Genomic DNA, 18,405 nt, shown 5'->3' on the forward strand with positions numbered 1-18,405 from the left:
ACGATAATGCTTTTATAGAAGGCACAAATATTACCAATGAGTAAACACCATATCTAGCTCAGTCAATTCGGCAGCATGCTATGTGTAATAAAACCTTGTTCATCATAGACCATTTAGACTAAGGCTACAACCTTTCCTTTTGCAGCTGCCATGAATCCAAATGTCTCCCTACAATACTACTACACCAGCTGAACTACACAGAGACATCGCTTTTATTCGTTGTACCTGGATCACCTGGACATCAAGATTCGAAGTCCTGGGCTTTTGAACTTTTGTGTTACAGCCCATTGCTTTCAGATGTCAAATCAACCCATGACAACAATTCCCAGAATACATTAGGCTTTGATATAAAATCCCTGAACTGGAAACATGGGGTCCAAAGGTAGATATCAGCCCAATGGGTGGAAGTAAGGATTCTTCCTTAACAAATAACTTTTTAATTTTTCCCTCAAGATTCATGGTCTCCTTTGAATATCTCTCTAGCTATTATCACCACTTTAAAAACATATGGTAGCCAAAAAGCCCTGGAGGCACTAGTTCTTTTCTTGAAGATCCAGCATTATTCTCAGTGTTGGGATTAAGCCTTCAGCAAGGCTTTGTGAAGCAGTGTCTCCGAACCCCAGTAAGTTTTTCCTAACAGCCCTTTGCATTTTCCCACACTAAGCTTGAGTTTCATGCATGATACTCCAGTTTTACTGCTAAACATCAGAGCTAGGTTTTGATGTCTCATGTGACAGTGGCTACTACAGTCTGAATCTAGGCTACAAGAAACTGACCGGGGAGACAGCATAAACTCTTGTCAGGTCCTCTCAGAGATGGCCTACTGACTCCCGTCATGTAGGGTCTGTGCTGTCCTCCATGATGTCTGGGGTGTGCATAAAAGAGGCAAATGTCTGTTAGGTTCATGTGTGTGCCTGTTGGGCAAATGATGGACTCCAGATGACCACGTTTGTGTTGCACAAGATGGTGAGGGAGTAAGGCTGCCAATGTCCATCTTCCTATCCCCCTCTTTTAACCAGTTATTTCTCTACGAGTGTGGGAAGGATGACAACACAGCCCTTTAATGTACCCTCACTTCCCCTGTAAGAATATAACTCCCCAACCAAGTCTAGAAAAGAGCATCCCAAAATGCACATGAGCCGTGTAATCAGTCTCAGCAGAGTCAGCAGAGCTGCACAACCTGAACGGCAGATGATCATGTCCCAATAACTGAGTGGGCTCAGGAAATTCAAATAATAAAGACCACTTTATTAGCCAGGCCCGCCATCAGTGGACCAAAGATTCTGCCCCATTTGTAAAGTACATTGATCAAATGTACACAGCTGAACACCAGAATAGAAGAGAAGAAGAAACTAGTGGTAAGTGTAGGACTGATGCTGCATGAGAAATTTCCCTCATGAATGATGTAGGTCCAAGAAAGTCTTAACACAAACACCTTGATGAGACCTGGGGAGAAAGAAAGAACGTATCTCACAATACAAAATGGTAAAGTGTGCTAGCCAGAAGGAAGTGTATATGACAAGCTGCAATGCATGGCTCAAAATATCATCCCTACTCTCCTCTGCACACACAAACATCACTCAATCCTTCGTCTCCGACAAAAAGTTTGATATCTGTATTTTTATGCTTTGGGATTCTCAATGTCCACCTCAAAACTCTTGCATTTTATCGGTCTTAATTATTTTGCTAAGATCTCACTTCAAGAGCAAAGACAATCTACTCCCTCTGATCTTCTAAAATGTAGAGCTCACTTTTAGTGACCTGCCGCTCAGAAGGCAGTCAAATTTTGGTTGCTGGAAAAAAGTGTGGGGCAATCTCAACGGGCTTAGTGAAAAAAGGCCACCACCAATTCCCCAAGGAGAAGCAGAGAGCAAGACTAAACCGGTTTCCAGAAAATTCAGAACCTTCTTCAGTCAAGAAGGGTCAGCCTGCTGTATTCCAGTCCAACCTGGTGCTCTGGGGTGCCCCCATATCCTACCCCATAGGCAGACCTTCGAAAGTTCAGCAGGCTGTGCTTTGACACCTAATTAGTTTCTTGCTATCTGCTTGGAAAGGTTGCTTTTATATGGGAATCATTGGAATAATTTTCTTAGCCCTTATGGGTTCCAGATAACGAAAAATGAAGCAATATTCGGGAGTCTTTTTTCCTGGTCAGTGCCAAGTGACCAATGGAAACCCCGGTATACTTGATCGGAGCACTGGAAATTTCGACTGCAGCCAGGAGAGATGCAGGCCAACTATCCTGATTGGGCCTCTATAGACACTCTGGCAGGTCACTGAGCAGTAGTGGTATATCAACTAGTACTGGCCTCTTGAAATCCAGCGATTAAGTCAGTCTCTCCCGGTAACTGGAGGCTTGACACCAAGTCATCCACCCTTTGGACACAACTGGAGAGACCCCCAAGAAGCAGATTTACTTATTGAAGGAGTGGGCACTTTATGTCAGTGGGTGGTGGTGGGTCCTCAGGAAACCAAGGCTATCATTCTGGGCTTCGTGGCAGATGCATTCCTGAGCACATTCCACGCTCTGAAAGTTACCTACTGCACACCAAAACATAAATGTTAGGTTTGGCTTTAAAGTGAATGCTGAAAAACACTCAGAAGCATGATTAGCTCTAACAAGACCTCTGTGCAGTTGAACCTTCCATATAGGATAGCATTGGCTACAGGGTTCAATGGTAAACTAAAATCTGATGCCCAACGCTGAGAAGCTACAAAACCGTCTGAGGTTGGTTTCCTTGCCAATTAGGTGCATGGCACTTTTAGTTTTCAATGTTTCAAAGCACTAGTAACTAAACTATTTTGCCCACTAAATAACATACATTTCTTATTAAAGTGAAGATCTGAATGGGCGTTCCATTCAGCGTAATCGACCTGAGAATACTGAGTGTCTTAACCTACACCCGTCCTAAAATAAGTCCTGACTGTTCGGCCATGCTATTCTAAGACAGTAAAGTGCTAAAAGGAAGTACTTTGTAACCTAGTTTGAATAAAACAGTACCATGGCCCCCGGACACCAGTTGACCAATACTTTTGTAATTATTGACAATACCCTCTGACTGTTCTAGGACCCCAAGAAAAGGCCTCACACTTCGATACAACTGTCAGCTCATATACAAACACACACACAAACACATCCAATGATTGTCATGGAAATCCCCTTGATCTCATTCTGATCTCTACTAAAATGCCTCACCCCATCCTTCCTTTCACCAATTCAACACATTCCAGTCATGCGCTTATAAACATGGATACAAATATCACCCCTACGTTACAAGCAGTCATTAATACCAACAAGACCAGAAAGATTATAGTCAATACCATACCAACATCTCATTCAAGTCAAGAATATTCTAGACATTATACTAAATTCTTTCGATGATGCTTAACAACACCTTAATGAGAATGTAATCACCCTTCCCTCTCTCCCCATAAAAAACACATCTATTCCAAGAGAGAGCGCAAGAGCCCTCCAAACCCACCATGGGTTCACAAAAACAAAAGTCCATGTCCTGATCTGCAAATAAGGGAAGACCTGAAACTGACCATCACATTAAATACATTTTTTTTTCAATTTTAATTTGCTTTATTCGAGGATTAACTCATAAAAGCTTTTACAAGCAACATGAAAAACCATTAAAAACATTTATATTTTTAAAAATGAGGCTAAAAAGTTAATAAAAATGCATCAGTTACATTATCACATAACATTTTGCAAATAAAATACAGTATAAACACTCTGATAATGACCTCTTCTTAATTCATCTGTCTAAAAACTTTTGTCTAATGGACCATGACCAGCCAAGAAATTTAGAAGTGGCTGTTACTATAAACAGTGAAGAACTAGTACGTATAATTCTTAAAGCCACGGCACTGCTGGTCGTACCTAAGTTCTTACACAAGGGGGTAAGCCAGATGCGTCTGGGCTCTGCATAGGATTTGTGTCATGATATCAAGCCACAACCTCGTCAATCCCCATAGGAGTAAAAAGCCTGCAGCATGCACGTTTAAAAAATAGGAACTTATATTCCAATTAGGAAACCCACCCCTGTCCCGTGCATCCTGCACTCCGTGTGAAAGTGTTAGTGTAAATGATCTTTATAGTACATGCTTGTGTATACATTAAACTGTGTTAACACTGATTTCCTTTTGTGACTCTTGGCGGTGTAAGCTGGGGTTAATCCGTTTGGTAAGTGTTAACTCGAAGCGGTATGCAATGTCAAAGCTTGAACGGAAAGCAATATTGGTTTCTGCCACGTTCTTGCAGAAAAGCGGAAATACGCGTTGGTTTGCTTTTCAGGGAAACGCGTGTGCTCCGCTTCTGTCAGAAACAGAAAGACGCGTTTGTTTACATTTCTCTCTGCGCGCTAGGAGAGAAACACAGCGTCTGAAGGCACGCATGCGTCTCGACGTTTGGGTGTGGTTCCACTATAAAAACCACACCCGAGCTTCTGGAAGACGCTTAGCCTTCCAGCCTTGCTAGAGGAAACATCGCGCATCTCCGAAAAACCTCCAGGATTCCTCCTAGGCACCCAGTTTGAAGAAAATCGTTTGAAGGACTGATTCTGGACAATGCTTCAAGGAGATTTCGAAAGCTAAGTGCAAACTCTTTTCTTCTTTGGCGTCCATCGCTAGCAACTTTTTTGGAAGAACAATTTTTGGAAATATTCTCTCTGAGTACAAGAGGAGAATTAATGCAACAAAGAAAGACATTTGTTTATCGTGGTCAATGTGAACATAGATTGAGATGTGTTCAATGTGGACAGTGAATTCTGTTTAGGTATTAAGTACATTTCTTGTTTGCTGTATGTATATATCTTTTAGTTCTTTAAGCAGGGAATCAAGTCATCTGAAAATGTGGAAGTGGTGAAAGTATTCACAGTTAGCAAAAAAGTAAGTGAGATAGAAAAAGAAGTTGGTTTAGGATTTTTCTTTTAGAATAGGTATAATTGTGCCTTTGTATCTTTGTAGTGAAACTACTTCTCTCAGCATATAACTTCAAGAACTGAATGTCCTTCATCATCACACCTCTGCTAACCTGTATCGACACACCACACCACTTCCAGGACGCGAAGCCATTCTTGGTAGATCGCAGGTAGGATATTTAAATCCGAAAGGGTTCACTGGTTTATAGTATAGAAAAAAAGTGAGAGAGAGAGTCAATCTTTTGAGAATAGGATAGATACTAAGGTGAGCTTGTTGTTTTGCAGGTCGACTACAAGAACTCACATTAGCGTCAGATCCGGCCACTCTCCCTTTTAGCTATCCAGCATCTTGGCGTGTAAATCTACAAACCACCAGAGGTAGGATAGGTTTCAGGGAGTTTGGCTCATAGCGTCTCCGCAAAACCCGTCAAGCACCTTACAGGTAAGATTGCACAGCCTTGCAGGTAAGAGTGACTTGAATCACCTGACAGAAGGCTAAGCCCACGGAAACAGTTTTGCCCAGACGCTATGGACCAAACAGATGAAGTGTCTCTTCAAGACATAGCAGCTATGTTAGTTCAAATTAGACACGAGAATGCAGAACTACGTAGGGACGTTTCTGAGCTACAAAGCAATATACAAACTTCTAAATCATCATGGACTTCTCCTATTAGGCCAGCTACCTTCCAACCTCCACTGCAAACCCTGTATAGTGGTAACGCATCTAGTTCCCCTTCTGCATCCACCCAAATTCAGGTGGTAACCCCTATTTCTGTACCCTTGGCACCGCCCGAGAGATTCTATGGGGACTGCAACAAGTTTGCCATATTTTTAAATCAATGCCATCTGCATTTTGTAGCTAAACCCACTGCATTTCCTGATGATTCGGCTAAGGTGGCTTTTATCCTCTCTTATTTAGGTGGTGAGGCAGCTCTCTGGTCTGTACCTTATGTAGAAAGGAATGATGCAATTCTATACGATCTAAAGCGATTTAAAAATACCATGAAAAAACTATTTGCCAAGCATGTCTTTGTGCAGTCGGCAGATTACGAGCTACTCAGTTTAAAACAAGGGTCCTCAGATCTTTTACATTACATCTCCTCCTTCAACAGATTGGTAATAGAAGCGGAATGGCCAGAAGACAAAAGAGTGTCTTTGTTCTATAGGGGTTTGAAAGACGACTTGAAAGACATGGTTACTCAGATTCTTGATCCTCCCACTGACTGCGAAGAATTTATAGATCTAGTAGTTAAGTTAAACCATCGCATATTAGAAAGAAAGGGAGAAAAAGGAAAGACAGATTTTAAATTCTTTTTATCTAAAGACAAGACGAACCCTAAGCATGAAGCCACGCCAAGACAAGATCCAACTGAACCAATGCAAATAGGGACAGTTAGAGGTCCTCTGTCTAAAGATGAAAGAGAGAAGAGGAGAAAGTTGAATCAGTGTATGTATTGCGGGAAATCTGGGCACTTCGTCAAGGAGTGCCCAACTCGTCCCACAAAACCTAAAACAAAATCAGTCGATGTCAATGCGATATCGCAGGCGGAAAACGTGTGAGCTCGGTAGACCAGGAGGTCAGTTTATCGGGTAAACAGCTTAGCTTGGCCTCTAATGCTCCAACTATCTCTCATAGTCATCTTTGTATGAGAGTTCTACTTCAATCCCAATTAGATAACACTCGCTCTTGGTCTGTGGATGCTTTGATAGATTCAGGAGCCACAGGCAATTTTATCGACACCCAATTGTTTGAGAAGTTAGGTTTGCAAAGAACCGAGAAAAAATCCCCAGAGATAGTCAGGGCCGTCGATGGAAAGGAACTAACCTCAGGTCCAATACAACATCACACTGAGATCTTAACTATGATTTGTGCAACTAAACACAGTGAAGATATAACCTTTGATATTATAGATGCCCCTCAGTTTGGTCTGATCTTGGGTATCCCTTGGTTAGTCCTCCACAACCCTTACATAGATTGGGTTAACAGAACCATTCTCTTCAAATCCGATTACTGTCATGCAAAGTGCTTTAGGCAATATCCAGGTACCGATCTCATAGTTCAGGGCTATAACTTTCCTAAACAAATTCAGAGTGTACTAACTATTACAGGGGTTCCTGAAGACTATCATGATCTTCTGGATGTATTTGACAAAACTAAAGCCAATACCTTGCCACCGCACAGGGATTATGATTGTCAAATCGATCTAATTCCAGGAGCTACACTACCATGCAGTAGAATCTATGCCCTTACGGAGAAGGAAAACGAACATCTCAGGTCATATTTGGATGAATACCTTGCTAACGGTTTTATCAGACATTCTAAGTCCCCAGTCTCCTCTCCTTTATTTTTTATACCAAAGAAGGGAGGAGAATTGCGCACTTGCATCGACTATCGCGCAATTAACAACATGACTGTCAAGAATAGGTACCCATTGCCCTTAATCCCGACTTTACTTGATCAGATAAAAGATGCAGCAATCTATACAAAACTTGATTTACGAGGAGCATATCACCTAGTAAGAGTCCGAGAGGGTGATGAGTGGAAAACAGCTTTCCGCACAAAGTTTGGACTTTATGAGTATCAAGTCATGCCCTTCGGACTCTGCAACGCTCCAGCAGCATTTCAGTTCTTCATAAATGAGGTTTTAAGGGAATTTCTTGATGTTTGTTGTATCGTCTATATTGATGATATCCTCATCTACTCCAAAAATATTTCTGAGCATGTGAAGCAAGTACGAGCCATTCTGAAACAGCTTTTGCAGAATTCTCTATTTGTGAAACTAGAGAAAAGTTTGTTCCATGTTACCACCGTGGATTTCTTGGGGTATATCCTCAGCCCTTCTGGCATAGAGATGGATCAAAAGAAAGTGCAAGCCATAATTGATTGGCCCATTCCAACAGCGTTAAACAAATTCAGAGCTTTTTGGTATTCGCAAATTTCTATAGGCGATTCATTAAGGATTTTTCACAAATAATCACCCCAATCACTAAATTACTGAGAAAAAACGTGAAATTTGAATGGGACGCCGAAGCTGAAAAAGCTTTTCAGAAATTGAAAATTCAATTTACTACCGCTCCGATTTTAAAACACCCAGATCCTTCCCAACCATTTATCGTTGAGGCTGATGCATCTCAATTCGCTATTGGAGGCATACTCTCCCAAAGAAGTACTAACACTGGTCAAATGCATCCGGTAGCCTTTTTCTCTAGAAAACTCAATCCTACTGAACAGAATTATGCCATCGCAGATAGAGAATTGCTAGCCATTAAAGCGGTCTTCAAAGAATGGCGACACTACTTGCTAGGGGCCAGACATCCAGTGACCATTTACACAGATCACAGAAACCTTCAGTCACTTAAATCTGTAAAGGCTTTGTCAGCTCGACAGCTAAGGTGGACTTTGTTCTTTAATGATTTTGACTTTATCATCACCTATCGTCCCGGAAAAGAAAACAATAAAGCGGATGCTTTATCAAGAATTGGAGGTAGTGATGATATGAACATAAGACAAGAGCCAGTACTTCCGATTATTCCTGCTGAACGTTTTCTTGTTGGTCTTGTAGATTCAGATGTTGTATTAGATCTTAAAGAAGCCTTCCAATCACAATCAAAGGAGGCTTGGTGTAAAGACTATCCTTTGTTACAATGGAAAGAAAATGTTTTGTACATGAATAATCAAGTTTTTGTACCTGTTGAATCTCTTCAGAAAAAGGTTTTACAGTTGTATCATGATACTTCTCTGTCCATACATCCTGGAGTTACAAAGATGTATCAGTTGATCAAGAGAAAGTTTTGGTGGCCTTCATTGTATAAAGACATACAACATTATGTGGATACCTGCACTGTATGTAGTCAGAACAAACCTGTACATCATGCTCCTAGTGGTCTCCTATTGCCATTGACTTTACCACCTCAGCCTTGGCATACAGTGTCGCTAGATTTCATTGTTGAGTTACCTCGCTCCAAGACAGGCTACACTACGATACTTACTGTAGTGGATCATTTCACTCGCTACGCTCATTTCATACCTCTTTCTAAGCTTCCCACAGCTTCAGAATTAACTCAAATTTTCATGAAAGAAGTAGTGAAATTACATGGTATACCATCAGTCTTAATATCAGACAGGGGTCCACAGTTTATTTCCCATTTTTGGCGTAATTTGGGGAAGGCTTTGAACATGGAGATTCGTACCTCTACGAGTTACCATCCTCAAACTGATGGGTTAATGGAACGCACAAATCAAACTGTTGAACAACTATTACGTTGCCTATTAGCCACTCACGATCAGGACTGGTCAGATGTTCTTTGGGCCGCTGAATTCGCATATAATAATGCTGACCATTCCTCTATTGGTATGTCCCCTTTCTTCTGCACTTTTGGTTATCATCCTAAGGAAATACTAGGATCAGATTTGTGTCCAACCTTAGTTCCAGCAGTTTCTGACTATGTAAAGGATCTAGTTGGTATTCAGCAAGAGGCTCAACAACATCTAGCACAAGCCAAAGAAACCCAAAAAAGGTATGCTGACAAGCATCGTTCTGAATCACCTCTGTATTCAGTAGGAGACAAGGTCTGGTTGGCAACTAAAAATCTTAAATTGAAATGTCACAAGACTTTTCGCCCCAGGTTCATAGGTCCTTTCCCTATCGAAAGAGTGATTAACCCTGTTTGTGTGAAATTAACATTACCAGCTAGGTTTCGCATTCATCCTGTATTCCACATTTCTTTGATTAAACCCTGTAATCCTGGAACCAGAAGTCTTAAAAATCCTCCAGCTATAGATATTGATGGAACTCCAGAATTTGAGGTCAAAACTGTTCTAGACTCCAAAAGGGTAAAAGGAAAATTACATTACCTAGTTGACTGGAAAGGTTACGGTCCTGAGGAAAGAACTTGGGAACCGTTGGTAAATCTGCAGAATGCTCCCAAAATTCTGAAAATCTTTCATGCTAAGTACCCTAACAAGCCCAAGCCAGTTCCTACTGTATTAGGAGGGATTCTACGAGGGGGGTACTGTCATGATATCAAGCCACAACCTCGTCAATCCCCATAGGAGTAAAAAGCCTGCAGCATGCACGTTTAAAAAATAGGAACTTATATTCCAATTAGGAAACCCACCCCTGTCCCGTGCATCCTGCACTCCGTGTGAAAGTGTTAGTGTAAATGATCTTTATAGTACATGCTTGTGTATACATTAAACTGTGTTAACACTGATTTCCTTTTGTGACTCTTGGCGGTGTAAGCTGGGGTTAATCCGTTTGGTAAGTGTTAACTCGAAGCGGTATGCAATGTCAAAGCTTGAACGGAAAGCAATATTGGTTTCTGCCACGTTCTTGCAGAAAAGCGGAAATACGCGTTGGTTTGCTTTTCAGGGAAACGCGTGTGCTCCGCTTCTGTCAGAAACAGAAAGACGCGTTTGTTTACATTTCTCTCTGCGCGCTAGGAGAGAAACACAGCGTCTGAAGGCACGCATGCGTCTCGACGTTTGGGTGTGGTTCCACTATAAAAACCACACCCGAGCTTCTGGAAGACGCTTAGCCTTCCAGCCTTGCTAGAGGAAACATCGCGCATCTCCGAAAAACCTCCAGGATTCCTCCTAGGCACCCAGTTTGAAGAACATCGTTTGAAGGACTGATTCTGGACAATGCTTCAAGGAGATTTCGAAAGCTAAGTGCAAACTCTTTTCTTCTTTGGCGCCCATCGCTAGCAACTTTTTTGGAAGAACAATTTTTGGAAATATTCTCTCTGAGTACAAGAGGAGAATTAATGCAACAAAGAAAGACATTTGTTTATCGTGGTCAATGTGAACATAGATTGAGATGTGTTCAATGTGGACAGTGAATTCTGTTTAGGTATTAAGTACATTTCTTGTTTGCTGTATGTATATATCTTTTAGTTCTTTAAGCAGGGAATCAAGTCATCTGAAAATGTGGAAGTGGTGAAAGTATTCACAGTTAGCAAAAAAGTAAGTGAGATAGAAAAAGAAGTTGGTTTAGGATTTTTCTTTTAGAATAGGTATAATTGTGCCTTTGTATCTTTGTAGTGAAACTACTTCTCTCAGCATATAACTTCAAGAACTGAATGTCCTTCATCATCACACCTCTGCTAACCTGTATCGACACACCACACCACTTCCAGGACGCGAAGCCATTCTTGGTAGATCGCAGGTAGGATATTTAAATCCGAAAGGGTTCACTGGTTTATAGTATAGAAAAAAAGTGAGAGAGAGAGTCAATCTTTTGAGAATAGGATAGATACTAAGGTGAGCTTGTTGTTTTGCAGGTCGACTACAAGAACTCACATTAGCGTCAGATCCGGCCACTCTCCCTTTTAGCTATCCAGCATCTTGGCGTGTAAATCTACAAACCACCAGAGGTAGGATAGGTTTCAGGGAGTTTGGCTCATAGCGTCTCCGCAAAACCCGTCAAGCACCTTACAGGTAAGATTGCACAGCCTTGCAGGTAAGAGTGACTTGAATCACCTGACAATTTGCATGCGAATAAAAAATGTCTGATTGTTTCATCATGCACTCCACAGGATGGACAAGAACTATTTAATAGGCCTCCCCACCTGCCTGTTAGAGATCTGAGGGGAAGAGCACCTGCTCTAATCTGGAAAAGCAACTTCCTATCCCTCTGGCTAGTGATGATATCCCAATAAGGTTCGAGGGTGGGAAGAAACTTTACTTCCAGGAATTTTCCCGCCATAGTCTCCGGGCTAGTTTAATTCCAGGTTCGTTCGACCACCTTCTCCCAATAGATCTCTTTAAGATTAGTCTTTGTTGGAAATGAGGCAGCCTCTGGATTTTCCCATAGCGTATAGAGGCCAAGTACACCCAACATTTTTCTAAGTTCTTTTAGCCATCCTATTTTGTGGAACACATCTGCCTTGATTATGTCCATAAATCCCTCGGCATAGTGTAAGAGTTCAGGTGCAGTCCAAAGTCTACGCCAGTACATAATAGGTCTCAGTCTTGCTAAATCAGTTAATGCCTTCCTGCCCAGATCGTACCTAAGCGGCAACAAAGGAGTACCCTTGGGGAGGCTAGTAATAAGTCGGAAGAACTTATTTTCCGAAATTTGCAATTTCCCAAGGTTCTCATAGCCCCACAGCTCGGCCCCATAAAGTGATGATCCTAGGGCTTTGGCCTCATACACCTGGAGCACAGGTTTTACTGGTTTTGTTAAGGATTTTCTGTGCTCAGAGCCAAGTGCACCAGCTATTTGCCTGTGTCTTATAGTTGCAGTGTCTATATGTTTGGTCCATCTTAGGTCATTTGATATATGAATTCCCAAATATGTAAAAGCATTAACAGTCTCTAATGGGCGATCATTCATAACAATATGAGATTTACGGCCTCGAGATGGGTTAAAAACCATTAACTTTGTTTTGGACACATTGATTTCCAGTCCATGGTCCTTACAAAATTGATCAAAGATTGTTAAGGCGCGCTGTAGACCACTCGGGGTCTTGGATAAAATCAGAGTGTCATCTGCAAACATTAAAATCGGTATCTTAGTACCAGCCAATTATGGGGCGTCCACGTTTTCAGACAACATACGGGAAACAACTCCATTAATATACAGCGTGAACAGCGTGGGGGCCATTGAGCATCCTTGATGTACCCCTCGCTCCACAGGGAAGTCTGGAGTGACCATACCATGTCCTCCCCACTGGATCCTCGCAAAATTTGCCTCATGGAACCTCGTTAACATTGTTAAAAGTTCTTCTGGTAGACCCAGATTCTTCAACACTTGCCCCAGTTTAGGCCTTGGGACGAGATCAAAAGCAGCCCGTAAATCTACAAAAGCTGCATACAGGCTGCCCTTCCTCAGTAACAAGGTCTTCCATTGTAAAAGGGTGAAGCCGAAGACCTGGTCCATCGTGCTAATAGATTTTCGAAAACCTGCTTGAAATGGCGACAAGGCGTTGTTGTCTTCGGCCCAATCTAAAAGTCTATTAACAACCACCCTACCAATCACCTTTTGGATGGTGTCAATTAGGCTTATGGGCCTATAATTTCCTGGTTGCGATTTGTCTCCTTTCTTGAAAATAGGAATTATAACTGCGCATTGCCATGACGCTGGTATATTAGCGCCCTTGGCAACCGCATTCAGTAGGAGAAGGATGTATTTACTCCAACGCTCCTTATCATTGATGAAAAGATCCGCCCGCACCCCATCTAGTCCCGGGGCTCTGCCATTAGAAACTGTGCTCAAGGCCATCATAACTTCACTGTTACAGAATAAGTTGTCTTTATAAAAAGAAGGCCTGTAGTCAGCCATCAGATTATTGGACTGAGTGTCTGCATACTGAGGCTTAAAATAGTTGATCCAGTCCTCCTGGGATACATTGTTGTCTGGAGGCTCCGATAAATCCCCCTTGCCCCATTTGACAATGTTCCAGAATAGCCGAGAGTCTTTTTTATCACTGGCCTCCTTTAGCTCTTGCCAATGGAGCTCGTCCCACAGTTTCATCGCATTGGCTATGCTTTTTCTATACTCTATTCTAGCAAGGCGAATAGACACCAGATCCCTCCCCCTGATCGCGGCTCCTAAAGCTGCTCTAGTCTCCCTACACTCAGCGTTATACCACTTCGCTGGTTTGGCGTTTCATGCATTAACTTTCTTTGCAGGTTTCTGGAAATAATCCCTAATAGCTACGAAGAGGTTCTCGTGAATTCTGGTTGCTTTATCGCTGCCTAGGTCATTTAAGTTTGCTTGTTCAAGGAGTTTTACCGCTTCGTCAACCTGAGTATTAATACTATTTATAGTTTGCTGGTTAGCCTTAACGTATACCCATTTCAGCCTGCGCATGTCGTTGGTTGGAACAGTCAAAGGGGCATTAACTACCTCATGTGCCATACCCACACTATTTGGAACCCACCATTTGTGTTTGACACATAACGGATTATGATCGCTTTCTATTCTAGATTTTACCTCCATATCGATCACTTGTCCCCAGAGCTTTAAAGTACATAAAAAGTAGTCTATTCGGCTACTGTATCGCCTGTTATCAAAGGTATTTGCCCCTGACTTATTGCTCAAGGTCCTTCCGTTTAGTGCCCTCAAGCTACTTTCGTAGCATATTGCATTTAGGGAGATGATATCCTCAGACCAACGAGTGACAGGTTTCAGATGTAATTTAGGGACGCCCCATTGCCTATCCTCCTCATCTCCAGCCCAGTCTTCTTGCATAGCCAGGGGTTCGAAAGTTCTATTTAAATCACCCGCTATCACAACACTGCTGTCTAGCGAGTGGGTTTCGAGGAGGGAACCCAAAGCCGCACAAACTTCTGACCTCCCTCCCCTGTTACCCCTGGCGTAGACATTATAAATGTCAAGCAAACCCTGAGAACCCAGGTCGATTCTAATAAGTTGAATGTCTCTGCTTCTGGTGTCAATTACTTTAATAGTAAGCGCTAGACATTGACGTACCCAAATAGTAAGGCCACCCATTGGTCCCCCCTTTACGCCTTTTAATGCTGGGATGTGATAATTAAGATGGCCTTCATTAAAACATGTCTCACACAGCCAAGTCTCCTGGAAGGTACACACATCATAGGTATTTACAAAGCTTCTCCATTCCTGAGAATCTTGCTTGGAGCCTAACCCCGCTATATTCCAGGAGACTAGTTTGCCAATATCACCCCCTATGTCCTCAGATATTCCATTAAGACAAGGTACAGCCGGGGTAGCAGGCGACCCCAGCTCACCTACACCAACAGATCTTCCATTCGGGCCAGTCGCGAAAATATTCCCACAGTTTACACCTAGCTCTATGTTAATTTTTGGAGGATAATCAGCACTCAGGTCTGTGACATCCACCGTTTCTGGGGTCCCCATTATTTCTATATCATTCACGATCTCCTCAATGACCGCAGTCCCTTCAGTTGGATATGTTGGATGTCAATAATTGCTGTCCAGTCTTGAGCAGTTTCTCTCGCATACTCCACCCATAGCTTGAGAAAACTGCTCTTGGAGCTGGGGGCAAGATTTTCTTAGCTGGATCTTTGATTATGCAGGGGCACTAGTCGTAAATTCTAGGGCAAAGAGATTTTGAGCAAGAGAAGCATATTTCATTGTGAGCTCTATGGAATCATATTTATGATTTGGGGCGCTAATCTGTTTTGCCTGCAGAATATCTTCCTTTATCACTGACCGACAGCCTCTCACATGTCGCAACCAATGAATGGCTTTGTTTGTGAGAGAATCAGGGTGCTCCATGTTGCCTTTAGTCAATTTGGGGACACTGGTCATATAGATTTTATTAGGGGAGTGGCCTTTGTTAGCATAGCTAATCCCTCTTTTGCCCTGGGTACTAGCAGCTGTTATTTTATTCTTTTCGCAGACTCCAGGTATTATGGTTGATCCACCTTTCGTGTTTCTCGGCTTCTGTTGGGTTTTTGGGACATTCACATCAACTCTAGAAACGTTAGATATAGGTACTTCTCGTAGGCTTGTCTGTATAGTAGGTCTGATCTTACTAGGGTCAGGGGGGTGCGGTACAATTAAGTCACTACACTTGTCCTTAACTGGGGCTTGATGGGTTTTACGTTTGAGAGGGAAGGAATCTTGCAGACTTATTGTTGAGTTTGCTTGAGTTTTTCTTCCTCCCTCACCCTCGCCCCTGACTAATATGGTTAGATTCTTTACTAGGGATTTTAGTGACTATTTCATCACGAAGAAGAATTACAAGATTTGTTAAGTTAATTACTTCTTCAGTCATGCTGCACCCTTTCTGCTGCTGGGGTTAAAGGCAGCATCCTGATTGGTTATCTGTCCTTCAGCTGGGGTAGGATCTGTTTCTAAAGGTAACAGTTGATGGACAGGGGGCTCATTGTGAATGTCAGCCAGAACTGTAAACCTATTATGACAGGGTATCAATGGAACAGCAGCCGTTGGTAAAATGTCACAGGTCGTGTGTTTCAGTTTATCTTCGGCTACATGACCCTGATCGTTATTATGTATGATCAAAGAGTCCCTATTATCTATATCATTATCGACCCTTATTTTAGTTTTTCTTTTAGCCCGGAACATTGCTGGTATTATAGGTAGAGTATTGGTGACTGTGAGAAGTTGGCCTTATATATGATGTTTCCAATTCTGGAACCACCTTGTATCAGTCCAAACAATCCCTTATGGTGTCTGGTTGTAAGTCAACCTTATTAGACAAGCCATCCCAGGGGTAGCATGGACTAAGCAGCCTTAAAGGCTTAACTCAAGAGGTCGTGTTAAGTGAGCTGTTTTACCAATCACAATCCTGTAATACCAAATGAAAGGACATCACACAAGAATATATTATACAAATATATGTGTTTATTTCTAAAAATAATCCCCAGTACTCTTTATGAGCAAAGGGGCACAAGCGTTAAATCAAAAGGACAGTATAACATACAAAGTTGCACAATTATGGATGAGGGCGGGTGGCCACTCAAACCATATATTAAGAAAGTGGTATAAGAGATACCAATCGAACAGTGGTTAGGCCTAGGGCCTAGGGAATCGCTGGGAGCAGTCGGGACAAGCAATGCTGAAGTCGGGAAAAGCCCGCGGGATTCAGGTGCAGCGCTTAAAGCACACGCATGCACCAATGTAAAGTCAATGGTGCGTAAAAGTTACACAAATAGAGTTTTAGGATACTTCCGCTGAACCTAGATGGCCAAAACTTTAGACACAAACCCTAGAGGTGTGTACCAGTGTGGGAACACCGGCGTTGCAATGTTACCTCACCCACAGAAAGTGGGTGCATAGGGTCAAAGTGGAATCGGGTTTCGTCACGCAGGTTCTTGGTGCTTGAAGCTGAAGATGCTGCAGGCAATGTCAAGGAGAAGTGTCCGGTGTGATCCAAGGGTGGATCAGAGTAGAAAAGTACCTGAAAGCAGAGGGGACAGAGTCTGGGTCACTCAGCAGTGACCAGGGTGGAACCAGGACGGAACCAGTCAATGTCGGGCGCAATCAGGTGGTTGTCGAGGAGCTTCTCTCCGCTGCCACGTGGGCTCTGGGGCATCTGCGACGTCCAGGGGCAGGTCACGAGCTGTCCCACGCAGGCTCTCACCGTCGGCGCTATCGGCTTCAAGATCGGAGCAAACAACACTTGGCAAGAGCAATCCACGCAGGACTGGAAGATTGCTTCTCACTCGGACCAGGAGGGTCAGAGCGGGTGCTCCTTTTCAGAGGAGCTGGTGCAAGTCTGGAGCAACCAGAATCGCAAGTCGGTTTTAGGTTTTCGTCGGCACAGGGGCCACAAGCCAGATGGCAAGTGACCGGGCAACGTGTCGAGCCAAAGCAAGCAGAAGGGCCCCACGCAGCACTCGTCGAGTGCAGAGGGGTGAGATTCGGTGCAAGAGTGGCTCAGGGTTGGGGCTTCTCAAACCCCGGTGTACAGCTTCGAGGGTCACTCGTGGGCTGCACGGTCAGCGTCTCGTGGTCTTTTCAAGATGGCGTGCCCCACACTTCCGGTCGCCTCCACGGGTCTCAGCTCTGCAGGGACTGTGGATCGGGCTGTAAGAAGGCAGGCAAGCTTGATCTCGTCGATCTCGGTCGCTCGAGTTCCGGCGGGAACTGCAACAAAGCAGACGTCGAGGTGCTGGATGGTGCCTGTTTGCACAGGGTGGTCACTCCTTGACCACAAGGGAGATTCTTCGGTCTTCTACGTTGAGTAGGATGTCGAAGGGTCCAGAGTTTTCTTTCAAATGTTTCATCAGGATAATCTGAGTGCGTTGGCACTGCTCCCATTCTTATACCAATCTAGGGGGCTGGATTACCTGCTAGGTCCCCTCCTATGGGTGGGACCCAGGAAGGGGGTGGATACACCCCTTTCCTTTGATCCAGGCCGGACTGGGGCTGGTGTGCCCCAGAACCGGTTTGGCCGGATTATGCAAGGGGCAGCCTTGTGCTCCCCAGGCAGTGTCTGGTTTCTTTCAAACCTCCCTGCTGCAATCCACTATCTCCTGTCTGGGGTGGTGTAACACCTCCCTGCGACAGGAAAGCCTTTGTCCAGGCCTCCTCTGCTGAGTTTCGGTCAGCAGCAGAAGGTCAGACTCGTGTCTGTGGCAGAAGCATCCATTTTGTGGATCTGAGGCTCTTTTAAAAATCAACCGCGTTTCAGTAAAGTAACATGTCTTCACCCTCTAGAGGGGTGGAATGCTATCCCCGTCGACAGGACTGTCGAGGGGATAGTATTCCAAATCGTATGACACCTTACACGACATGTTTTAATAAAGCCAAACCAAAGTTGCTATATAACCGCGAGGATTATAATGCACTTAATAGTATATGGTATGGCATTATCCGGGAACAGCTTAGGGAATTGGTCCCGACAGCTGCAGACAGGCTCAGCTCATGCTAGAGCACCATCTCACATAAAACCAAGCACTCTGCCTCCAGGATTGTTAAGGTCTGCCATAGGAGTGGCTGATAGGTTTATATGTGTCCAGTTAGGTTTAGATATAGGCATACTATATCTAAGCAAGGGGTGA

General features: G+C 43.3%; 1 protein-coding gene across 4 annotated transcripts in view; it reads right to left on the minus strand.

Annotated features, from left to right (window-relative positions):
* The window catches only part of NFAT5 (nuclear factor of activated T cells 5), a 956,760-nt gene that overhangs the window by 363,268 nt on the left and 575,087 nt on the right, over nt 1-18,405 (minus strand). The window lies entirely within an intron of this gene.

This window comes from Lissotriton vulgaris, chromosome 12 (genome assembly GCF_964263255.1).
Source record: "Lissotriton vulgaris chromosome 12, aLisVul1.2, whole genome shotgun sequence".
NCBI classification, from domain to species: domain Eukaryota; kingdom Metazoa; phylum Chordata; class Amphibia; order Caudata; family Salamandridae; genus Lissotriton; species Lissotriton vulgaris.